This window comes from Phaethon aethereus (genome assembly GCF_964289735.1).
Source record: "Phaethon aethereus genome assembly, chromosome: 9".
Taxonomy (NCBI): Eukaryota; Metazoa; Chordata; class Aves; order Phaethontiformes; family Phaethontidae; genus Phaethon; species Phaethon aethereus.
This window is the reverse complement of record NC_138585.1, coordinates 26732473-26758697: the sequence shown is the minus strand read 5'-3', so window position 1 is coordinate 26758697 and position 26225 is coordinate 26732473. Positions and strand designations below refer to the sequence as shown.

The following is a 26225-nucleotide window of genomic DNA, read 5'->3' as shown; positions in this document are numbered from 1 at the left end:
GAGAAACTTATTCAACTTACTTCATAACTTCTGTTTTGAAGGCACTTTATCAGTGTTAATAAAAAAATAATCTGACTCTGGAATAAAAAGTTCCATGTGGCCTTTCATAGTGAAGATCTTGCAAGATAGAAATGAAGAATTAACTTTCTTAATATATGGTGCTCTTTACTTGTCCCGTGGAGCTTAGAAGGACACCCAGCCATACCAGTTTAATCCAAGCTTCTGACTTCAAAAATGATAGCACTGGCCAGTGCTGAGGTAAGAGTTGGAGCTTCGACACAAAGCAAGCCCCTACGTTCAGCATCAATTTCATGGTAGCTTTGCAGCTGATGCTAATTGATAATTTCTAAGTTGGGCAAATGCTGTTTTTTCATAAAAATATTGGACCCCTTTTTTCTCTCTTTCATGAAGTTCAGAAATACAGGGCATGAATCAGTAGCTTTATGCACCAATAAAATCTCTCTGTAGTTGAGCAGGCTGACGAGATGACTCAGGCAGCAAGAAACAGTTATATCAGAACAGAGTGAGCAAAAGGCATCCATCTTGTCATTTTTACTCAAGAAAGTGATATTATGTGTCATCAGATTGCGCTTTCTGAAGAACTCTGAAACTCATTTACCAGGTGGCGGCTTTGGAAACTCGGAAACTGCCTTTGGAGCCCATTTCTCATCCGATACCTGCCTCTCTCTTCCCTGCCTCTCTTAGGGCTCACCTTGTCCTACACATCTCCATGGTTATTTCTTCCCTCACTTACTCTCAGTTCCCAAAAAGTCAGTTTGGTAACCAAAACTAAAATATGTAGGAGAAGCAGAAACTGATGGTTGCACCGTCTTCAGGGAGGCTGGGATTTTAATCCACCTGAATATGTTCATTATATGAAGATTTTAACCTTTTCTTTAGTTTCTGTTCAAAAAATATTTCACTATTTTCCTTGTGATTGGTTATTTCAAAGTTGAAAAGTTTTGTCTTTAGTACCTAAGCACTAAAGTCTTACTACACTAAAAAAAGCAAAACGTTTGCCTGCGATGTCCTTTCGGTAGGCTGAAATGCGTTCTGCAAATTGCTTGGAAAATTGGAAATCATGAAAAGCTTTATAAAAGTGAAATTAATTGGAAATAGCGCAGAAGCAGAAGAGGTTCCAGTGATTCAGATAATAAAAAATCTCGTCGTATAGGCCAGAGAGCTGCAGTCAGGAGCATCCAGCATCCGTCTGGTGTCCAACCACTTGCCCTCGCGCCGGCCCGCCGGCTCCCGCGCAGCCCTGGCAGAGGGATGCTCCGGAGTCTGGGTCTCTAAAATGAGCTCCCGGAGATGCTCTCCAGCCAACATCTCCCTGGCTCCGTGATTTGGTGGTCCTTCAGAGAAACCTGACCTTTCCCAATGACTAATAGCTAAACTTCCTACACTTAAGTAGCTAAATTAAATGATGTAAAAGCCTTGCTCAGTGCAGCTTGGTGATTAGGACAGAGAAACCAGAATTAGAAATCGTTGCTTATTCCCGATGCGCAGTAATCTTAAAAAAGCTGAATTTTGAAAACCAGCTGGTTTAGGAGATCAGCAGGCTGGTATGGAGATGGAGAAGGTGCAGTGAACCTCTCCTGATCCTAGCCAAGAAGCCTAGGAAAATATTTCCACAGTGATACTAAAATCTTAATAACCTGTCAAACGTGGTGCTCGGAAGACATTTGGAATGAAAAATAGCTCCAAGATTTCCAGCTGAACAATGCAGAGTTCATTATACATCCATCAAAAGCCAAAGTGAAAGTTAATTTACCTCAAGTCACGCTGCTGATGAAAGCCAGAGCCTACTTTGTGATTTTAGAGGAGAAAACCGGCAGTTTCTGCCATGGTTTTCTAACTGCCCGTGTTTATAGGTACTGTGGTAGCATGGAAAGAGAAATCTGTGAGTGGCCAAATACTGGAAGGCCTATTATATTTAAAATAAGCATTACCTAAACACACAGAGTGGGGAAAAAACCCCAACAAAACAACAGAGCCCTGTGGACCACAAGCACAAACTGCTTAATCGACCCAACAGGTGGAACCTGAGAATTACACCACTCAGGCGAATTTTTTTTGGACGATCTGATTAGGAAAAAATGATCCCATAAAATACGGTACCCCGGGACCACGCAGAAGAGAAACCAACCACGCGCAAGAGAAACCAACCACGCACAAGGCTGCATTAATAAGGCGGATTTGTAGCACGCCCATAAACTTCGCTGGATCTTCCCAGCGGCACAAGCCCCACGGGGAAGGCAGCAAAGTTTCAGCGTACCGATAACCCGGTGAGCCCAGGCGTTGCTGCTGGCGTTGAAGAGAGCCTGGGCACCCACGTTGTCAGTGCTTTCAGGTGTCCTTCAAACCCTTAGAGAAATACGGGTTGTTCTCAGGGAGTTTGTCTCTGAGAACGGGAAATCCATGCCTTTTCCCAGTGTTAAGCTCGCAACGATGCTCTCTCCAGCTTTGCGTTTTTCCCCGTCACCATGGTGTTTGATTTGTAAGCTGTCCCCTTGTTTTGGGGGGAGCTGGTGTGGTCATAGAAATAGCCTTGATTTTCTTTGGGGCTGACGTGTTCCTTTGTAACAGGGACTTTTTTAGCAGGCCTGCTGTAGAAGAAAAGATAAATTTTTGATCCAATTTGAAGATGGTTTTAATGAGAAAACAAAAGCTGTAAGTAGACATGGCCCCTTGGTTATCCCATTAAGAGCAGCAGCAGATCTCCGAATGCTTCGGTGCAATAAGCCACGAAGAGAACTTTTGTGAAGAAAATCTTTAACAAGGGTGGTACAGACAAATTGATGACTTACCTTTTCATGTAATTAAAAGCTGCTATCTCTAAAGTCCTTGGCAGAGAACAAATTAGGTGGGAACCTAGAATAGGAAAGAGTCATTACTCTTAAAACAGGAGGCTACATTTCTCAAGTGCACAAGCTGTTAATTAGGATGTGGAAGCTAATTTAACAAAATGGGGAAGCTTAAATAGAGGTGTTTCGATGAGAGATGAAATGAGGAAATTTGAACTCCTCCTGAGAACGTACAAAAAGCATATTATTGCTGAGGCTGTGCTTCCTCGTGAGCACCCAATTCCCAGAGGTTTCCTCCAGAAGGACGTGGAGATGGTTACCGGCGGGGCACGGCTTGGTGTGAGGCCACCCGGAGCCTCCCCATGCCCACGAGGGCACCCAAAGGAAAAGGGCAAATACCCAGAGCAAGGTTTCCTCCTTTATTTCCATCTTTTTCTCACCAGCTTCTGAGTTTCTTCTCCCAAGATTGTTGCTCTTTATTTGTACTCATGGCATACAGAGATGGTTAAACATGAGATCAAATCTCATCTTACAATTCTTGCAGAAAAGGTGCAAATTAAGGGCTTGTGTTACGCATTGCATGCGAATGACAGATAGATCTGGTCTTTGGCTCTTCTTTTATAATAAAGATATGGGAGTAAGTAGCTGATTTAGTTCCAGTGCAGACGGTATTAGGTACAGTACATGCTATATTCCAGAAGATAAACTACAGCTAATGATGACTCATCCCCACTGCTGCAATAATTATAGTTCAGCCAGGAAAGATGTAACGGAATTAATTTGAGAATGTTTAGCCTGAAGGTATCTGACAGTATCTAGAAAACCTGTGAAATGTGTTTTCTTTGGGTAACTTTTTTAGAAAGAAGGCTTTTTGTAGCTTGACTAATCTAGTGGAATGACCTATCCCTCCCTCCCAGCCAAAACCCAATTCCCAGGGTGCCCTGAACACCCCCAAGATAGCCCAAGGGAAATCCACCCTCCAGGTGTATTTTTTTTGTGTATTTTGATGTGTGATGGGGTATAAGGAGGAGGAGGCTGACCCCACTTGTGCCACGTCGACTGTATTTCACACCTACCCAGCCCAAACCCAACTATTTTTGCTTTTTTTAAGAGGATTTTGCATCCCCTGAGAACAATTGTGAGCAGCAGCCTGGGGTGGGCTCTGCCTGTGTGCCTCTCATACAAGTACCTAATAAATACAATTAAGTGTCTAATATCTACAAAAGTCTTACCTCCGTGCTGTGTATTTTTGTGCTAGGAGCTTCCCATTTCCTACAGAAATCGGTTGATAACTATCTTAGCCTTGCTTTTCATTAAAAGGATCTTAATTATACAATACATGGAGCACAAAGCCTTGTCTCGTCGGCCTCCAGACAATGGAAATTGGTGATAAAATGCATTAAAGCCTTCGCTGGTACTGTTTACACATTTACAGCAGTGGTTGTGGTCTCCAGCGATAGAAAAGGAAATAAATAAAAGCTGTTAGGATTGTTCTTTTCATTATCATCTGATTTTATAGCCTTTGGTGCCTTAGCCACCCATGCATAAAATTGACTGATACCATTTGTAATTACTGGAAATAACTACTCTTAATTCTGCTGACTGATATTTAAAGCTCTATCTGGGATCTCGGTGGGCTCTGACACCACTGCTCTGTGCTGCACTAACCTGGGCACGATCCCAAGCGTGAGAGTGGGTGAGGAAGGAGGCACATCTCCTGACAGCAAGCCCTTGCCTGCAAACACCAAGCCCATGCAGCTGGAAGAAGCCAGGAAGAGCGTGCAAACGTGCAAGGACGTTCATGCTGCTGCAGAAGGCGTGGGAGAGCAGGACTGCAGCGGCATGCCAGGGCACGGCACGTGGGAGAAGCAGGATTTGGGTCAGCCGGTGGCACGGCGATCGATAGCTATGCGTAACGTCGATGGATGGATGTACGGGGGAAGCTGACGGCATCGCAAAACGCAAAGGGAGAGGGAGCCGGCCGCGCTCAGGGCGTTCCTCAAGTTTAGAGAAGTGTCTTGAGGAGGGGCGGCTGCGTCTCGTTGCACACAAAGGTCTGAAGCTGGGTGCTCGGGATTTGCTAGCTGTCCCTGGAAATGGGGTGGCGGAATTGATTTTTAATAAAAAATAGGTTTCCTACCAAGCAAGCTGGTTTCTATGTATATTTTCCACTTTCTGTTGACAATTCAAGAACTGGTTGCTTTTCCAGGCTTTTTAAAGAAAAGCCAGAAGTGCAAATAAAGCCCTGTTGTTGTTGGGTTTTCTGCGTCTGTGCGCGGTGACTGGGACACCAGAGTCCTTACCGGGCTCTCACTGCACCAAAAACATGGCGCAGGGGAAATATTTCGTCCTTTCTTTTACGGAAGGGATGGCAGCTACCAGCATTCCTGCCTGCAAGGCTGGGCAAGGACCTCGCTCTTCTTTTTTCCACTGGCCACGTTCTTGCACCTCCACTCTTCCCTAGGAAGTCTCATTGCCTTGTATTTGAAGTAAAATTTTGAGATGTTTTCAATCTGATACCTTCCCAATTTAAGTCAGGGCCCTACGCTGGAAGGAAGGTGAAGCCTCCGTCAATTCTCCTGACAGAAGGTAATTCCTTGTCATCATAAACTCACCTGTAGGTCTGTTTTATGGGTGGTGAAGAAGGTCTGTTCATTCTAATTCACCGATTTGTTTCCAGCCTACCTGTGACTTGGATTTGATCGCTCTAACTTGCCATCTAAGTGAGATTCCAATGCATTAGCCAGATAATAAATTTGCTTAAATGTAGATTTATTTATTTAACCTTCTTAAAATGAAATCCAAGGAAAAGTACCCAGAACTGATTTATTCTGCCGTGAATCATCAACTCTGAGCTTGCTGATAACCCTAAGGAGGACAAGTGCAAGTCACAGAGCTCTGGTCCCCCGGGACCCTCAACGAGGTGACATCGTTTTGGGGCAGCGGTGACACCAACGCAGGATCAGCCTCGTGGGCCCATCTTGTACGGGGGGCACCTACAATACTGAGGTTTGGTTTACCTTGACTTTGGTGTGAGTGGGGTTTTTGGGGGGTTGTTTTGGGGGGTTTTTTGGTTGTTTTTTAATTTTTGCTCTTCTGTCATGCTGCCTGCTGCTTTATTTCTCCCTGCAGTAGATTCCCTGGGAACGTTACATATGCATAAGGAAAACCGGAAAGGAGGCTTAAATCTGCAAAGCTGTATGAAGTGCATTTTAGTTTACCTTTCACACAATCAGTCATGCCTTTAAGTGCAGAAATTGTTATAGACCAGCCTGAGACAGACAGCGTAATTTTTTTTTTCTGCTTTAAATGTCTCTCAGTTATACAGTATTTTATGAAAAAGCGACATCTCACTAGTCAACATAAGGAATGGGGAGACATACTTTAAGGAGTTTATTTTAACCGTTATGCATTTAAATTGTTCCATTAGAGTGGACATGCTCTCCCTACTGACAATAAAGATCAGTCTTAAGAGAGCAATGTAGGCTCTTCAAGGAATTATTTTCTCTATTTCAAAGTTTAATCTGCTACTTATTTTATGAAAACAATGATTTTATACAAACGAAGCAGTCTTTGGTTTAACCTTTGTGGCCACGTATTTATTTTCTGCGATTGCCATGTGACGCTGTTATGTATTATTACAGATTTACTGAATAAATGGGTTAGCAGCAACCTGCTCAGGCCCTCAAGGCACCGTATGGATCCAGACTTCTTGATCACCTGCCTACCAGCCAGCAGCAGTCACAAGGATGCAAGTAACTATTGTGAGCATTGAAAAATAGAGGTGGCATACACAACATTTTCCAGCGGTGCCTTTTGTCCCTATATGATAATAACAAGAGCTGAAATAGGAAAAGGCAGGACGTTTAATGCCTGCAGTGTAGTGTTCAGCCCTGCTTCCACTTCTAAAGGATTTAAGAGAAATTTAAATATAAGTTGAAATATTAAAAAGCTCTTGCAATAAGTTATATGATCCTAAAAATATTAACACCTGAAAATTATCTCTATGAAAGTCTCAAGCAAGACTCATCACATGAGGTAATACTTGTGGGACTCTGAAGCACGACTGATGCCAGAGACTGACCATATTCACCGTGTTCTCTAGAGGACCTAAAACCTTCCAGGTTGCTTGTTAAACGGCAGCTGGGAAAAACCTATGGAGTCTCTTTGAACTCATCATTGCAACACTTACTTCTGTAAAAGAGAACGGCAGAGAAAAACAGTTGATATTTTCAATTACCACTTATTAAGATATGAAAACAGATTAAAGCAGTTGCTGACAGAATCCAGTATTAAAAAAAAGAAAAAAGAGCAAAAGCACACCTGCATAAATAGCATTTGCTCAATAATGGCAAGACTGCCAGAACAGTTCAAGTTGGCTGGATAAATCATACACAAAAGCCCAGGATCCAGGAGCCCCTGTCAGACTTTCACGATCCCACTGCTTTCCCTTTACGTTGTTCCCAACAATCAGCGTGAAGGCGATGTGCAAAGCCTGGCGAGACCTTCCAAAAAACTGCTAATGTAAAACTCCATAGAAAAACTTCTAAATTAAGGAGGAGATTAAAGTGAGATTTAGCAAAATAAGGGCAAATACATGTTTGTGTTCTTTTAATTGGAATTTAGCTCAAATGGTAACGGGTGGTTAGGACCTCACTTGTCCAACCCAGTGTCATGTGTAACATGGTGGCAGTTTCAAGACACACGTGCCTGCATGCACAGACGTGTATACATGTGCTCACAATTTATTTTTTCCTTCGGTTTACAGGGGACTTTTAAAGTCATTTAAGGCTCTCAGTGCACGTGAAGGATTTTGTGCTGTACCAGACAGCCTTTTAAAAAATAGGTGAGTGTGTCTGTGCTCTGAAGACACCTATTCCTGCAGAGCCAAGGGAAACAGGACCCAATGCATTAGACTTTGAGGCTCTAGCAATTCAGGGAACGCTAATTATTGAGCATCCAGAAAACGATGTCATTCTAAGTCCCATTTCAAAGCTCATTTTCCCTCCATGCCTGGTAGCCTTAGCTTTCAGACAAGTATTTCATTAAGCTCGCTGCTCTTCGTGCTTGAGACAGCTTGTCTTAAAGCCAAGTGAAGGTGAACCTGCACACTGCTGGTTTATGGCGCTTCCCGGGAGGTTTGTTCCAGATCCAGCAGTCTTTTTTAGGAGAGCTGCTGTCTGTAGAAGGGGAAACAAAGCAGCTTTTTCCAGGGAAGGTGGAGGGTAGTGGGTGGAGGCCCTCCATCAGGGGCTGGAAGAGAGGGCTGCCTCTTCTCCCGGCCTCTGCTGCCGCTCACCTAGCTGAAGTAATTTAGAGTATTTTGACCAACGAGTCAAATATTCTCCTCTGACTCTTCTGACCACGGCTGGTTTGTTCTTGTCCCAGCAAGGGTGTTCTGCAGTCTTCTGTCTCCACCTGTATCGAATGTAAGACTCATCTTTCCTGTATTCTCCTCTGCAGCCTACTAGCATTATTACTTTTTAAATTACCCTAATTTTCTCTTTCTACCCAAGAAGCTATTTGGAAAATATATTTATTTTTAAGTATCTACATCCCTGGACTTGTAGCTCTAATTACAAATAATCATTTGATGGGGCAAGTGAAAATGATCACGCTGGTGAGTGAATTGCAAGGTTCAGACAGCCAAGAGCCCTGTCTTACCACCTGCAGCAATTTCAGGAAAAGAAAGTGTACAATTGCATTAAGTGATCATTTCCATCGCTGTAAGACACGTGGTGGCAATCTCCACATTCTCCCAATGAACATCTTCATGGCAAATAGCGCGAATCTCAGTGACCCTTACCCCATGATTTAACCTTGTCCAATATCAGCCCAAAGTATTATTTATTTTATTTTATTTTATTTTATTTTATTTTATTTTATTTTATTTTTAGAAAGGAGTGCTCTTTTGAGATGTGGTGCAGAGAGACGTGCTGACCTTTGAATAAGAAGGATTACGGCAGGACAGCTTTGATTATTGGTTAGCTGGTTAAGCTGGAAAATAAGATGTAGTCTTGTTTGTCAGGGATGATACAGATAAGCTGTCAATTTGATCACGTGGCAATAACTTGGGATGATTTGAAAACAACAATTCATCACCGAAAACTGCCTAGTTTTGAAACTGTGGCTGTCGGTCTGCGCCAGCATGGAAACGGGACCATTCAAAACCTTCCGTGTGCGGGAGCAGAGGGTGAGAGACTGCGATCCGTCAGAAAGCCACAGCAGCCAGGCGCTGGGGACGCGTGCCCCGGGCACACGATGCAAAGACATCGTTGCAGTGTTTGCTCTGCTGTGTTTTGACCAGCGATTTCCTCTTGGGCTTGAGAAACTTCCTCAACAACAGTTTATAGAGAGATGCTTTGGTTCAACACAGCAACGTTTAAAAGAAAGACAGGGAAAACTTCCTCGCTCACCTTGACTCAAAGATATCTCCTCTTCTAGCAGGAGACCTCTTACAGCAGCCTCTTACCTTTGGGCTTCGGCGGGACGTGCAGCAGAGGTAAAGCAGGTGACTCCTGTTTGCATGATATGGGCTCCTAAGTGTGTGCCCCGAGTGAGAGAACCTGCCAGCCAGGAAAACGAGGCAACGGAGTGCCGCACTCATTTAAAGAAAATGGGTAATATTTTGAGAGCGGTTAGCCAGTATTAGCACCGCACTGACACGGCTGAGGATGTATCCCAAAAAAAACCCCAGGAGACCTGAGAATTTACTGCATTTCAGTGCTATCCAATTTTCTAAACTCGGGCTTTGGACCAATGAGTGCTTGCACAATTCAGCAAATAATTCTGGGCAGAGCTGGTAAACAGGAGACGAGCGCTTAGTCAATGCTGTTCATACAGTAATTTGCCAAGGATGGAGCAGAATTTGGTGCGCTCTCTGCCAACCTGCTCCTCAAGCAGAAATGAGTGCTGGGGAGCAGCACAGGGCTGAAACCAGGCAAGTTCTGTTTCTTCTCTTTGAAAACTGGTCAAGGATGGAAAAGACAACTTCCAGGGAGCCGAAGGGAACGTACAAGCAGATACGAAACATGATCAATGTTTCTTTCCAAATTATATTAAAAAAAACCAACAAAAAAACAAAAAAGGGATTGTGAAAAAGAAAAAGGAGAAGGAAAAAAGGAGAGAAAAGAAAACACATACAAAGAGTTATGACGTTTCTGTTGTCATCTACCTTTCATTCTCAGACTAACTTGCTTCCAAGGGTTAGGAGTTTCACTTAGATGGAGGGTATGTATTAAATCAGTCTGCTGGTTTTGCCAGGATCTTTATTTAAAACCTTACCCTCTAAATTTTACAGCAGTTATCTGACAGAAAGGTGATTGAATAAATGAGGGGTTATTACAACATTCTCGAGGTGAAAAATTAGAAAACAACACCTCCCTCTGCCCCCAGGAGATCTGGCTGTTTCATTAAGAATTAATAGAAAAAATTGACACTGTGAGAGCTGCAAATCATGCATTCTATTTACCATGAATAAAATAGAGAGTGTTGGACTCAAATATGTTTAAAGTATTTTTAACTGCCGAGGAACCTGCCGCCTCTTGTTTGAAAAGGTTCTATGTCGGCCCGCTATTTTGCCTGACGATAGATGGAGAAATGGAAACCAGCAAAGTAAATTGTTCTTCCCCCTGCCTCAGCGATAAAAAAGTCATTACCATGAAGACCACTTATCTTTCTGAACGGATATGGTATTGTTCGCTGAGTTTCTTTTGACATAAGTTTCCCAGGTAAAGCTGTGGCTCTCAGGGGCGTCCTGAGATAACACCGCTATCTGGTTTTATCTGTCGCTGAAACGATAGCGAGCATTTTCCTGACGCCATGCAGCGCAGACCTGAAACCGCTTTCCTCTACCGAAAGCTCAAATAATACGATGCCACCGGAGCATCACGCTCGCCCAGCTGATTTCTCGCCTTGTTTTAACGACGGGGTGCTGCGCTCAGAAAAGCTCCGCTGCAAAATCACCGTTAAATCGCCTGTTTGTGCGGCGATGGCCAGTCCTGCCTGTTGCGGGCAGCTGGCAGGATGCTGCCCGCCGGAGACGGTGTGCTCCGACCCACCAGGAGACAAAAATAGATATTATGCCTTGTTTGGCCAGATCGCCTCGCATTTTGCCTTTGCCCCAGGGAGTTGCACAGCTCTCTGAGAGTAAAGCCTGACGGCACGCGAGGAGTAAAGAAAGTTGCTGATGAGGTCTGTCATTATTTTGGAGAACTTTCTGCGCCCCATAATGTGATCTAGCGGTGCTTCCCGCAGTGCATGGGAACGGCAAGGGTCGATGCAACCCCTTTTTCTTCCACCTCTTTTAAATGCTTTAGTGCAGGGAGCGTGCGCCAGCTGCGAGAGTGAGCTCCAGGGAGCAGTTACCGGCCCCAAGCCCAGACCTGTTCTGGTCCAACACAGGTGAGGGATGCTGGTTCATTTAATTTGATTTTTCATGGTATCAATGTATTGCTTTCCTTTTTATCTTCTTAATCCTTTATTTGTTCTGCCATGCAAATAATTTCTAGTATCTGTCCAAGGAGTCTTTATCAGCACAGATGTGCTGCCCACAAGCAGCTGCACTAAAACACTCGGGCAAGGGCTATGGCTGCAGTTCCTCACTAAGAAAAATAACGCGATGTGTGGAAAGTGGTGCCGAGAGAAGATTTTGACGGAGCGTAGCTTTCCTGGGAAATCTTAAAAGGCACTGGGCCATCTTCGTGTTACTCCTTTTTAGTTGTTCAAGTGCAGTAAGGTACATTTTGAGAGGAGCACACGAGCATAAGCATCACAAATTGCAAAGATGGTCGATCTTCCTTATCTTCGCCATAAGCGGGTTTGCGGCGGCCGTTGCAAGAGTTGCAGAAGGCAGCCGTACCGTCAGGTCTCCAAATCTACCTCTCTTCTGACAGAGAAGGCACAAAAGTGACTGAAATTTAATTTCCTCTTGGTCCCTGGGGAGGGACGGTGCTCAGCAGAGTTTCTGCAGAGGGGACATGGAAATCTGGCAATGTTACCAAGCGCCTCCAGAGCCTGAGTCGTGCCAGTAAAATATTTGTGAAGTAGCTCAAAATCTGTGAATGAAGTGTTCTGTAGTTTCAGCAAACAGTATGACTTATTTTCAAGACTTCCACGGAAGCTCTTAAGGACAGAGCTTAATTTTTAAAAAGGTAAAATTTAAAAATATTTTCAAGCCACGGCTTTTCTGTTTACCACGTAGTATTAAATTACCGTGGCCTGCAGCAATGTTTTCAGTCGACGCTTTTAACGGTTGACCATAAAAATGGCAGTCAAGAATTTTTGCAGGGAATTCCTCACGCAGTCAGCTCGTGCTGATGCTCGGGTGTACCAGTACCTGGGCATGGTGTATCGATACCATTCACCTGCGACGTTCCCGCCAGCCTGAACAAGAGCTGGAGGCACTTTGAGTCCATTATTATTATTATTATTATTATTATTATTATTATTATTATTATTATTATCATTATAATTATCATTATCATTATCATTATCATTATTATTATTATTATTGTTGTTATATTTATTATTATATTTATTACTATTTATAGCTTTTTCTCCTTAAGGGAATAGCTATAAATTAACACACCCTGCACAGACGTACACTGTTAACGAGCCACGTACTATGCCTGGAATAAAAAGGGCTCCTGATTAATATGATGTATTTATTATATTGAGTTTCCGGGTGCCCGTGGGTGGGGAGGCAGCGTGGAGCCAGTGGCAGGTAGGACCCTCTTGCGAGCATCTCCCTGGCTGGGAGGAAGAGGGGGAAGGAGGAGGTGGCTGAAGGGCTGATGTGTTCACCCCGTAGTGATATCCTCTCCGCCATGTCCACACGACTGTCTGTCTGTCGGTATTTTACGTTCGACTGAGCCGGCGGATCAATTACAAAGTTATAGAGAGCTTTACTGTAATTTACATTAATTAAAATTAGACTGCTCCATTGCTATGGTATTAATCATAAAAAACGTAAGTCAATACCACGTTTTCACTGCAGCCTTTTCTCCAGCAGTAGAAAAGATGAAAACAGTAAATAGAGAAGTCAAGCGCAGATGGAACCTTGAGCTGTTAAGTGGTGAAGCGATTCAGGGGAGCGCCGGCTGTGATAGGGAAGCCGGTTGGATTTATATATGAGGGATTATATGTGTATATATATAAAAAAAGGGATTGAGAGGCAGGATTCTGGCAGGGTGGGGGTTTAATGAGCTGCTCCTCAGCTGCAGCAGGGGCATCCCCACCTGGTTAGTGGCGGTGGTGGTTGCTGCTGGGACGCTGAAGGAGCCGCAGCCCGCGCCGTGCGAGAGGTGCTCCCCGAGAGGGGCTGCGGTCCGGCGGCGCGGGAGCGGCGACCCCCGGGCTGAGATGGCCGGGGAAGGTCGCTGGCTTCGCCTCGCCGAGCGAGAGCGTGTGCCGGGGAATCTCAGGTACGGCTTTATGTTTCTGTGTGTAAACCCACCTCCCTGCGCGTTCTGCGCCGGACGAGAAGGAATCGAGGCAAGGGGAGGAGGAAGGCGGAGGCTGGGAGCCGCTGGCAGCGCGGCAGCTGAGGAAGTCCCCCGGCCTCTGGGAACGGGACCTAACCTGGGAAAATACCTACCGATCCATCCAGCAGGCGCCGATAGCAGCGGACGCGCCGGTTTGTGCGCGGTCCTTGCCAAAGCCCGGCCTCGGTCGCAGAGGGGATGCCGAGGGAGGAAGGGGTGGGGTGTCCGTAACCCCTGCGGCGCTTCCCTTGTGGCGAAGCTCCAGAAAAGGCTTTGGAGAGAAAATCCGCCTTGCTTGCACCCTTCCCCCTTGGTAAAGAAAAGGTGCTGGTCCCTGACGACGGCCGTGGGACTCGCTTTCCCCTTCGGCCCCAGGCAGGAGGGACGCCCTTCGGGGATCTGTCGCACTGGGGCTGCAAGGAAAAAAACGGTAACTCTAATGAATTTTTCTGTTTTCATGTGTACAACACCCTGACGTTAAGCAAATACTCTCCTGGTAAGAATTCGGGAGCTTTCTGAGGAAGCCCCGAGTTCCCTCTGGTGCAGCGGAGCGCATCTGCGCTGCTCTTTTTTTTAGAGGATCTCTCAAAAAGACTTTAAAACTTCAAGTGTAACAGCACAAGTCCCGACTTGATGCAACTTAGGGGTAAAAGAAGTAGTGACGAGCACCAAACCTGAAAGATGAAGTCCTTGGGGAAGAGATCATACTGGGGCGATTGGAACTGATAACACAGGGATTATATTTGTGCATCTGAGGGGCACAAAACAACTGTTATACCAAATTCCCTGTTTGTCTATACTCTGAAAAATGTCTTTTCTCACAGCGATAACTGGAAACTAAAGCAGACCAAGCTGCCCTATTTTAGGGAAATCTTGGGCGATGCGAGTCTGCGTGTCGCTTTCCCGAGTATCTCGCCTTTCTGACAGGAGAAAACGGGCTTAATTGTCGTCGTTGCTCCTTTTTTTTGTTGTTGCTCACAGTATGACGAGAGCATTTGAACGGTTCCTGCAAACAAGCTCGTCAATCACGTTTATTGTTCCTTGACGTTCTTTACAACATCTTAAAACTCGCGGCCGCCGCGTGTCGAGGTGCCGGCGTGCGTCGGGGGCTTCGCCACGCCTGCGTGAGAGCTCGGGGAGTTAATTACTGCCATTAGAGGTTATGGCTCAGGAACTACTAATCAAAAAATGGTAACGAAATGCATGTTCATTTCTGCCCTCCTTGCTAGTTTTGGCTCCTTACCATGGGGGATCAGCGCAGTGTGCATCTCTTCACTGTTTCCAGGGTTTTTTTAGAAAGAAATGAGGCTTTGTCTACAAATAATTATCGGCACTTTAAGAAGCGCGGGAGCTAGGGAACCAACTCCACGCATCCCCTCAGGCCCCTGAGAAGGGATCTTTTAGGAAGAGAAGGATGCAAGCCAGGAATATTCTGAAATATTATTCACCGTATTTTAGAAGTGAGACCCGCAGTCCTGTCTGGGCCTGGCACGCAGATGAGAACATTAACTCTTCATTCCCCAAAGCTCAGCTACAGAGAAAATGGTGTTTGCACATTCACCGCCGCGGACAACTGCAATTTTTCCTGGGAAATAGGCTGTCGTTCGTAAAACAGCAGGTTGTGCTCCGAACCGGTGTGACCAAGCGCTGGGGATCTAAAACAGGCGAGCGCCGTAGCGTGGTGGATGGGGTGGGTGGTGGCACACGGGGGAAGATGGGGCAGAGAGAGGCAGATGTGGGGTTTGAGGGCTAAAAATGGAGATCTGCAGCTGGACCTGCCCATTTGACCTGTCACTGTGTCCCCCGGGCTGCACCGTGGCTGTGCCCCATGGCCCGTGGTGGCCAAGGCTAAGCCCTCCGGTGGGCAAAGGGCTCAACCTGCAAGCGGCTCTCGAGCAGGTTCCTCTGCAACTGTTAACAGCCTTTGGAAAAACTGACTGCAGGAATTTCTCTTTAACCTATTGTCAACATTTGGCCTTGAGTAGAACTGCCAGGAGCTCATCTGTAATTTTTTTTTTTTTTTTTTTTTTTGCCTGAGTTTATCACGACTTCAAGCTCGTGTTCCTCTGTACCGCCCATTTCTCCCAGGGATGCAAATGAAAACCTCAGATAACTTTTGAAAACCTCGTCGCTGGCTGTGACACGCGCCTAGAAATTTTCTGACGCGTTAAGTTAGTGCTGTTACCGCGTATATCTCGAAGATGTATTTTGACGATGGTTGTAACTCTCTGGAGCAGATCAATGTTATTTTGAAATCCGGTGTCTTTGGTGCATCGCCGTGTGATGGTGTGGCTGTTCCTTACAGTACTAACGCACGGGAGTATCGAGGCTGGGTGTTGCTCTTATTAAAGTCGATGAGAAATGAACCATCGGTTTCAGAGGCAGAAAGATGTACTCTTTAAAAAACAAGATATTTTGGGGGAAAATCTCCTTATTTCTGTGTTACAGTAGATGTCTGAAATTCTCTGTATGTGGAAGAAAACTCAAGTAGTTATTTACTCACATATGGCAACTGTGGGCAGGTATGCAGAGGTTAATTCAGCTGATTCTAATCACCAGGGTCAGAACCCGAAGAATCAACACATTGTGCAAACTACCCCTTGTACCCCATCCGGCCCCCTCCTTCGGAGAGCCAGCATCCCAGGTGCCCCAGGCCTCTAAAACTGGAGATAAGCATGTGCACCCTTACCTATGAATCGTCAGTTTTGGACCACAACAGATGTTATTTAAGAGACTTTTCAATGAGAGCACGCGTAGATTTGACTGCGCAATATTGCAGGAAGAGTCTGCTGTGCAGTAAAGAAGGCCCAGCGATATATCTAGCGGGGGGAATAATGTAAAAATTTTACTAGGTAAATACTGTAAGAATTTATAAGCCTGAATAGGGTTTGCAGATCAGTGTTTATACAGCGGTTGTTATGTGCGTGCTGAACAAGACATGCAGCATCCTGCGGCTTCGAATTGTACAGAGATAAAATAAGCAACACTAGACAGGCTGCTGCTCTTAAAAGATCTTTACTGTTTGTTAAATTATCTGATGCTGTCATCTAATGTTTTGGGATTAATGATGCTCTGGACTGCATTTGTGCTGCCATTAGTTGTTGTTACTGTTTTTCCTGTGAATGAAATTTATACTTGCGCTACGTTAACACCGTTTTGCATGCGGCTGCGCCCGCTGCCCACGGGCTTGGATCAATTGAACGAGAGGAGCCTTTGCTAGCTCATTGATTTTCATTTATCCAAACCCATCTGTTTACTCCATGTCCAGGTACGGTGCATGTTTAACGCATGTTTAAAGGGTTCAGGGCATGGGCTTGCTACTGCAACCAGGTATTAGCAACATGCACGCGATGGAAAATGAAAGCCAGTATGGTTTTATGGCTTGGACATAAAAAAAGTAAAAATAATAAGTGTCACCCCAGTTAAGAACTTGTGGGTTTAGTTGTGGAGCTCTTAATGCTGTGGGTTTGTCTGGTTCTGCTGGCATCAAAGCTGTGCATTCTGCGTCCCTGGTCTCCACCAACACGCTCAGCGCTTCAACTCACTGGCCTGAAATGCAGACAATAACCCCAATGCAAAGTACTTATTGTTGCTTAAAAAAAAAAAATCAAAACAAGGCATTGCTCTCTCCGGCTGGACTGCATCTGTCCTTAGGCAGAAGCGCTTTGAGATCAGAACTGGCCTTCTGTTGTGGAGCAAAGTGACTTGGATGCTGCTGACCTTGCCACTGAGGTGTCCTTCAGGAAACGTAGGACAGCTGCTCCGGCCCAAGGCTTTGGACCCTTTTTTGGGGGATGATACGCGTAGTCCAGGAGCTCTCTAGTGTGCAGGCAGTTGCTCCCTCGCCCTATTTGAAAGCCTCTTTACAGAGGAGCAGGGACGGTACATGCAGCCAAGCCCAGGGCTTGGAGTCATGAAGAGAGATGTCAGTAGGTGGCTGGGCGGTGGGCAACAGCCAGCTGCCTGCGTGGTTTGTGTGTCTGCTAAGGACCACTTGCGCTTTGGCTATCTATAAAACCGAGACCAAACTCCTCTCCCATGAAGTGGTATTGTCCTAATTACCTGGTTCAGCTGGTTTTTTTTTCCTCAATCTTTTACAAAAAAATACTTTCAAAAAAGTATTTGGTAAATGTGGCTTGGTTGGTTGGTTGCTTTTTTTTTAATCGTTGAAAAACAAGTAGTACATATCTCTGGTCATAATATTAACTCAGATTCAGCGTAAGCCTCTTGCATCCCTGCAAGGCAGGAAAAGACAGACCATGAAAACAGGTCTTGCTGAAAGTGGAGAGAGCACTTGGTGACCTCCAGCCCCAAGCATTGCAGTGACGCCATCAAACCACGAGATCTAGCTGTGGCCTTCTGACATCTTGTAGCTGCTCGGTATTTATTTACAGTATCTGTTCCACTCAAATCTGTTGCTAATGTTGATTTGATTGTGTTAGGGACCTTAAAGGGGAACCAGATTGTGTTAGGCTGTCTGGGGAAGCTGAACGGGTCTGTAGCAGCGTGAGGTCTTTTTTCTTTCAAATGCACCACGCTGCTTTTTCCTCCGAAGTATTGAATTTCATTTGACTTTCAGGGGCACCAACCTGCGTTTCCTACGTCTAATTACTCTTTAGATTCAAATGGCTTTCGAGACCACAGCCTCTGCGTCTCGCTGGGCAAGCTCTCCCTCCCCAAACCGCCTTTTCTCCTACTAGCAGAGAGTTAGTGGCCATACATGCAAATAGCTTACCATGCAAAATGTCCTGGAGCGAGTGAGTAGAGGCCAGACAGCATAAATTCTCCATCAGACATTTTCATTAGTAACTTCTGCCCATCTCTGCAGGGTGAGGAGGTCCCATGGGATCCTGATGAGCAGAGAGTTGCGTTGCTCCTGCCCCCCGTCTTGGGGTCAGGATGAAGTGGCACTCAGCAACAGCCGGACAACAAGCCAGTTGGAAAAACCAGGAGAGCAGAAGGCAGTGAGGTCCGACCTGTTTTGGGGTGATCCTTGGTAGGGACAACCCTGCTTAGGCTGCACCTGGGGCTTATCTGGGGTCACCCCTTAAATCTGGAGGAAGACACACAAGTGCATCGTTCCTAAAATACCAACTGGGGATGGAAAGGTGGGACAGGAGGGGAAGCTGGAAAAGGCACCATGGTTAAACCATTGAAATAACCACTTTTGGGTAGTTTTAACAAGGAAATGTCACCTGTAGTGTGGGCAGCAGGGAGTATGCAAGCTATAAACTTCATAAAATGCTTTGCTGCCAGCTCTATGTCTGCCTGTGCCGGAGAGCGGTGGTGAACCGCCGGCATCAAACCTGGCGCTGCAAGCCAGGCTGGCATCACCAGGAGCGGGCAAAGCACTAGCCAAAATACGCTTGGCAGAAGACACTGGAAGAATTGGCCTTTCCTGCTCGGTGCTCTTATTGGGGGGTGTACTCACAGACAAACGTTGGGATCCGGGTATTGTATTTCCCTGCAATAAACGGATATCAAAAGGCAGAAACTGAGTAAAAGTCTTAGTCGTGCTGAGCTACCACTGCTCTTTCTACATAGTAATTTTGGTTCGGGGCTTTTCCTGCTTTCTGTGGAAAGTCTTATCCATAACTTATACATGTGCATTATGGTATTGGGTCTAGATACCGTATTTTGTATCTTTTGATGGCTGTAGCATTCCAGTTCCTTAACTCTGCCTGTAGTCAGTATTAGCTCACCTAGCTTTTTTTTTGTGCCGGAATATTGGACTGTTGGGTACCTCCCAGGGATTAAAGCTTGCTTACTGCCGTTCTTCAGAGCCTTCAGAGTTCAGGAGAAGCAGGCAGAAGAAAGCATTGCACTCAATGCCAGCAAGTACCCGTGCTGCCCGCAACTGGTAACTCAAGCCAGAGCTGAAATCCCTCCATAACTGTTCAATCCTATTAAAGGCACACTTGGCTTATCTTTGCTGTTCTTCATTGCTAATACCTCTAGAGGAAAAATAATGATCACAGCAATTTGGGGGGGTTTTTTATACCCCAGTTGCACTGGGATTTTATTAGGGCAAAGTCCCGTCCCACACCTTCGGGGCTGTGTAACACAGGCAGCCAGTCCCCTGCAAAGCTCTTGGTGAGGGACTGCCAGAAAAAGGATAGACATTGCCACAAGGTCTGATCTTAGCACCTGCTTTTTTTTTTTTGCTTTTTTTTTTTTTAATTTATTTTCAAATAGAGCAGGTCTTGCTAAAGTAATTAGGCTGCCTGTGATAACCCTGCTGCTGTTCTTGGTGCTCCCAGGATGCTAGGGCTCATCTTGAATAAAAAAGCAATTTGGGGCTCAACCGTCTGTCTCAAGGGTCCCTTTTTGTGCGCGCTTATTACACTAGCTCAACAATTATGAATTTGGACAATGTTTTAATTGCATTCCCTTCTCTGCAAGAAGAAGTGTAGAATAAGCCATATCCCTGATTAATTTTAGAGTTTTATTAAACTGTGAAAATGCAACATTTTTATTTTAATCATGCTGCACATATATTTACATGCATTCACGTGGACCTTGCATGGGATTTCAGCGAAAACCCAACATGAGCATGGCTTTTGAGGCTTTATATTTGTGATTCAAACGGCTTAAAGGGAGGAGAGCGGGGTAGAAGTGTAGCTAAAAATCAGAAGTATCATAAGATTGTCATTATTGATTGTCCACCAAAGAATATATGCTGTAACTCATACCGCGGGCGTTGGGTAGGGTGCACTGAGGCCAGCTGTGTGCCACGGGGTGCAGCCACCTCCCTGCATCTCGCTCCTGGACCGTGCCAGGATCAATTCAAACCTTTGAGGATTTGGGGCCTGAGCTGGGAGCAGGCATGTCTCCCCGGGAGGAGAAACCCCAGGCTGAGGGATTAGGTGTCTGCACATCAGGTTCGCAGAACCCATAGCAAACCTCAATTGACCATTGAGGCTACGGTCTCTCCGGCATGCCCAGAAGCACCCGCTCACCTGCATTAACAGAATTATACCTACAGAGAAGGGTCAAAATGTCTCTGCATATTGAAATTACTCACCTCACACTGACGGATATGCCTCTGAGGAAATAAACAGCACTTCCAGAAGCTCAACTACTGTTTTAAATTAGATCTACATAAGCAGATCAAGCAATTAGCTTTGCCTGCAGCTTCTCTGATGCTGGAATTTCCTCGCTTGCATCTTAAAATTTTGTTCAGATAATTACTCCAAACTAACAGGGAACGCAAACCAGAGGCAATTAGTTTGCTCTCGGGTGTATTGTGGGGGATGGCACATGGAGAGGACAAAATGCCGTTGTAGGACTGGGAACAAGAAATGGAGGAGAAGGGAGAGTTCGGTGGTGGCTCCAAAAGCAATGGATTATCTTGAAGCAATGGATTGTGTGGCCTGAAAGGACTGAAGTCTTGATGGGCTGTTTAGTATTTCTCCCCAGAAAAAGCATACATGAAAACACCCTGCCTGCGTAACACATGTAAAATGCTGCCGTAATTTGTGCGGTCACATTTCCCCTGGCTTGGCCAGAAATGTTCCTTAAAATCTTTGCTTTTGTCTATGGAAGCACTTCATTTGCAATTACACCACTGGTTTTATCAGGACCTCCACTGAAAAGAGGTGTGGGCTGGCTGGTTGGTGGTTTTATCCCAGTGCGTTCCCTCTTTCTCAGCCTTTCTAGTCCCACGGCCGGTGTCACGGTGCCCCGTCCCCTCTGGCGCTGGGGGTGGCCGGCGGGGTGCCCCCCGGGATCCTCCTCTTCCCAGGGTGAATGAGGGGGGACCCCCAGCCCCCCAGCCTGGCTGCAGAGCCAGCCGGGGGGGCAGACCAGTGGTCCCCGTGCGTGGCGCAGGGTTGGGCATAGCCCGTTGATGTGGCACGTGTTTATTTTGCACGATTGCTTTCTGCCTTAGAAGTGAGCCCGACGGCGGCCGTGGTACACGGCTACCACCCCGAGCGACGCCGTACGGCTGGTTCTGCTTCCTACCATGACAGGTAATCCCAGCTGGGGTGGGCTTAAAGCTTTCCAGCCCAGCTGGACCCGCCATCGTGCCCGTCCCGCTCCCGTACGACACGAGAACGCGCGCCGCGAGCACGGAGGGCGCCTGCCCGAGCACGGTACTACAGCTCGCCATCAGTAGCCAGCCAGGATTCGCGAATAAAACCGTAGGGTTACTTTGTCAGCGCCACTGAGTGATGTCACCCTAAAAATGCAAATTAATGCATCTGCTGACTCTACTTTTTATAGTTGTATTGAGCTCACTGATCACCTGAGTTCACCAGCAAACTAAATATATCTGTTTGACTAAACCTAAGAATAGATTGTTGTAACGTTAGGGCAGAAGGGAACATTTACAGGAGGTATTTCTTTTGTCTTCTGTATCTTACAATGTAATAATTTTATTGTATTAGATGATAATCTCCTTTATTAGATCTACATCATCTAAAATCAGTTGTTTCTTTCTGATTAAGTATCTTGATAAATACAAGATAGGTTGTAGAATAAATTAGCTTTAGGATCAGAATTTTATTGCCTCTAAATATTCAGTACTCCTCCAGGCTCAAGCGGAACATATTTTGCCTGTACGAAGTCTATGCCTGTATGAAGTCACTAGGCATTTAAACATTATTTTTGTTGTTAACTGGTTATTGTGAAGCAGGGTTTTTTTAAGTTGCTCTATTTTGATCACTGGAGCAAAAAAAAAGAAAAAAGAGCTGTGTTCCAGAAACTATGTGAGAGAATTTAAAGATGCATGTCTTCATGCATCAGTAGCAGAAAAATCACACGGCTATATGCTGCTTAGACAATTTAGGGGTTTTGTTACGTTAAAAACCTAGAAACTCCATAAAGAATTTTCCTTTGTAGCATGGATCTTGCCTGAGCATCCGTAGCCAGGTCCTGCTCAAGAGGGATATAGGTTATTACCAGCCTAAATGGCCTTTTCATGACTTGAATGGTTTTTCATGTACTCATTAGCTGCAAGCTAGAAACAATATGAGTCTCAGAGGCTCTTGCGTTGCGGGAACGGTGTTCTTCTCCCGGCGCTGCCCAGAGCTTGCCCGGGAGAGTGGACGTGGGTGGAAGGGAGCAGCGGCGATGGCTCCCGCAGGGGACATCGATTGTCTCCTTCACTCAATGAGAAAGTGAGAGCTGTGGTGCAGTAAAGACACCTCCTGCACTCCGTTGACATATAACGAAGACAGTCTTATGGATTCTTCCTTTTGAAGTTGGTTGTATGCACTGCTCGGGCAGCAAGCTCGAAGGTCGTCCTGCTCTCTGCTGGCCACCACCGTCCTGGCACCAGCCAGGGCTTACCGCTGCCTGGGTCCTGTGACTTCCCCAAAACTGGAGGTGTTGCTGACAAGCAGCCCAAGGGAGGCACGATGTAGGATCAGGTAGGACTGAGCAGATGCAGTTTGTAACTCTCTTCCCTTCCAAGAGCTCCTCAGTGCAGCGCTCTCAGAAAGGCTGTGAGAGTTTGCTCTGTCCGTGCTTTTCCCTGCTTCCCGAGCAGGTGACTGAGCAGGCTAAAGGAAGGCCATGAAGCAAGAGGACTAGCCAAAGAGCTCCCCACAAAGTTTTTGCCTTTCTGAAGTTGGTCACAGTAGTTCATGGGGAACTGGACCCAAAATCTTCTTGGTGGACTGGGGAGACCAGCAGAAAGTCTTCCCTGTGCCTGTTCCGCTGAAGACTTAATGACTTTTTTATATCCCTTGGTCCTCGCCCTGTGCCGTACTCTTGCTTGGGTGCCTTGTGGTCCACACAGGTTCACACGTTGCATCCACAACTGCTGTACGACAGGGGATGGTCTGGACCCACAAGCCCTGAGCTCCCAGAGCTGTGACAACAACCAGTGTGCAAATCAGGTCACTGGCACCTCTGAAAAATTGATCCCAAGGACTGGAATTAGTTGCAACATAAAATCATGTCATGGTAACATCTTGCTGGGAGTTTTGCTAGCAGGGAGAGCTAGAGGTTCAGCAAGCCTACTGCAATCAGGCTTTTTTCATTCTTCATCCTATGGGTGCTGCAAATAAGAGAGGAAAAAATAAAGACAATGTCCTTCACATTCAGAAAAAAGGAACCCATTAATTTTGAGTTGCACCAGCCTGAGGAAAGGCCAAAATGACACCGTGGAAGATGTAATTGGGAAAATGAGCTCTGGTCTTAGCAGAACTACCTGTGGTGTCTCTAGAGCCTTGCCACTAGAGCTGTTGGCTCTCTTCAAAATTTCAGCAAAAAGAAATGACTCCAAGAATTTCTTGCGAACAGACGTAATTACACTGACCTACCTCGTAGCAGCAGTAAGAATAAATGTCATAAAGAAGGTCAATTCAGACTGTCTTCCCCGTAGGTATGGCTTAAAATGGATTCTTCCCCCTGAAGCTTTAATACCTGTTAATTATCATCTTATGAGGAAAAATGGTTTCCTACTCACTGAAGTTAGAGTTTTAATTAAACATTCTTCTGGTCCTAGTTAATAGGATCTACACCTCACATGAGGGGATTAGTGCGGTACTTTGTAGTCATCGTCTAAGTACTGTATATATGAGGCTTTCTCTTATACTCCACAATTTACTTCAGAAAACCTGAGGTGTGATTTTTGGTTGTTTGCTTTTCCTCTCTTTTCAATCAAGTTGCAAGCTCTAGGCATGCTTAGTAATGTACACTTTTAAGGAAAGATGGACAATTAAGCCCAAGGTATCTTCTTTGCAATTTGCCTATGGAAGGGAGAGTGTGAAAGCCATTAGGAAAGAACGGATTTAGCGTATGGAGATACCCGTGCATCCCGCTGGGATCCTGCCCAGTGGCTGCAGGCATATGGCTTTATGAAAGGAAATCGGACGTGCACTGCTTGCTAGAACTGAGGTGGCTTCCCAAAACACACGTTAAGAACTCATATATCAGAAAAATCATAGATACCAAAGAAGTTTGGCAGGAAGGCACACTGTTCTCTCCTCACATCTCTATTGACTCACGTGGTCAGGAAAGGAACACACAGTTTAAATGACCAATTATATTTAACTTATAAATAGCCAACTTAAAAATATGGGCCTTTCAAATTTTATTTTGTATATTCAGTGATTTCAGACAACTAAGCAGAGTTGTAATCCCAGTGGCCAACATGCTGCTGTTTCCCTCTCGACCCCCCTGGAAACACGGTAAGGTAGAGTTCTGTAGGAGCTGTACAGTTATGCTGAAGCCTAATTGTTTCAGATCAGTCTTGATTCGTCCGCTGTCCAAAATATAAAGTAGGGTGGGAACTGTCAGTTGAAGAAACATCTTGGTTCATAAAGATAAAAGCTGAAACGGAGAAAGCATGAGCAAGCTGCGTGCAATGGAAGTGGCTTCTGCCCAAACACAAACCAAGTGAGGTGGGATCCGCCTTGGCATTAGTAGGGAGAAAGAGGAGAAGAACATGGGCTTTGTTTCAGGTGGGTTTTAACCAATTCGGTGATTACTGTCGCATCACTTCATCACTGGAAGTGTTCAAAAAACATGTGGATGTGACACTTCGGGACGTGGTTTAGTGGGCATGGTGGTGTTGGGTTGATGGATGGACGTGATGATCTTAAGGGTCTTTTCCAACCTTAGTGATTCTGTGATCCCTCACTACCACATTCCTCCCGGAGTGTCTCAGCCATAGTCGGGCTAGGCAGCTCCTGGGGATGCTGCCCTTGCAGGCAGGCTCGCCGCCCACCCCGCTCCGGTCCCCGCGGGTCAGTAACTCGGGCAGGAACACCAGCGCGCAGAAGGGTGTCTGAACGCTGCGGCTGGAGTAGATGAGTGCTAGTCAATGCTAACCTCACCCCCGAGAAAGCGGGTCTTAGGGAAGCGACGCGGGTTAGTCTGGAGCTGCGACGGGGTGTGCTGGTAACTGAGGGCTTTTGAGCGAAAGCAAGCAGCACGCACCAGCGCCGTGGGGTGCTGGAGGCGAAGTGGCCATCAGACGGGATGGGGATGGGAGGCAGCTGCCTGCCCTCCGGCTGCGGAGCCTCATCCGTGCTCCGGAAATTTGGGAAGAGGATCTGGCAAATACTATCTGCAGTGGGACAGGGAGGAACAGCCAGCATGAAGCTTCTCCTCCTCTCCAGAGGGTGAATTCAGAGGAGATTTAGATGGAATTCGCAGTTATCAGCTCTAAATATCAAAGCTTAATAGCGGAAACTACGTGTGGTGTTATGGCAATTCATTCCGCATTCAAGTGATGCAGAGTACAAAAGCCAAATCATTTACCTCTTGAGACAAATTATTCAACATTATCATTTGAGTGACCTAATCACATGCTGCCATGGATCAGGGGAGATTATCCATGTCGCTGTGCAAACAAATTAGGAATTCCTCTTTGGAAGAAAACGTATGAAAGCACGACACATAATTTACATAGAAGTATTAATACTAAAATCTCCCTTCGAGTTTAGCAAAGGGGAAAATCTGTCATATCGGCACAACTGCTTTACCAAGATGAATTCGGGCCAGGCTCAGGTTTTGTTGGGAATGAAAGGTCGGGATATTTTATTTGCGTAATTCCCGAGATGGGTGACCGCAGACGGGTACGGCAGAGCTGCTGTGGCTGGGTATGTGGTGACCACGGCTGCTCACAGCTCTTGGTTTGTTACACCACTCCCGTTAAGTGGCTCCTTCTATCGGCTCTCGCTCAATAGCCTAGAAAACAGACCGGTTCGGAAGCTGTACCTGGGACACAGACCCGACGTCTTTTCATCTGTGAAAGCCGCGATTTATTGCACTGAATGCACAGCGTTGGCAAAGAAGCGATGATGCATTTAACAGCTCCGCACTTGGTTATATCGGGAATTCCTGTGGGAACATAAGGGAACACTCCTGCCCGTGCTCTTGGGGTCTTCTTGTAGGAACAGATCAGTGGAGCAACCTCTGTCTTTGGATAGTAATATAGTTCTGGTCTAAAGAAGTTAGTCTCCCAGTATTATTTTAA

At 45.8% G+C, this 26225-nt stretch overlaps 1 protein-coding gene across 2 annotated transcripts in view; it reads left to right on the top strand.

Moving 5' to 3' along the window:
* LOC309408022 (schwannomin-interacting protein 1) overlaps positions 1 to 26225 on the top strand; it is a gene marked incomplete at both ends in the record, with an annotated part of 130187 nt that overhangs the window by 26636 nt on the left and 77326 nt on the right. The gene's annotated exons all lie outside the window — the stretch shown is intronic.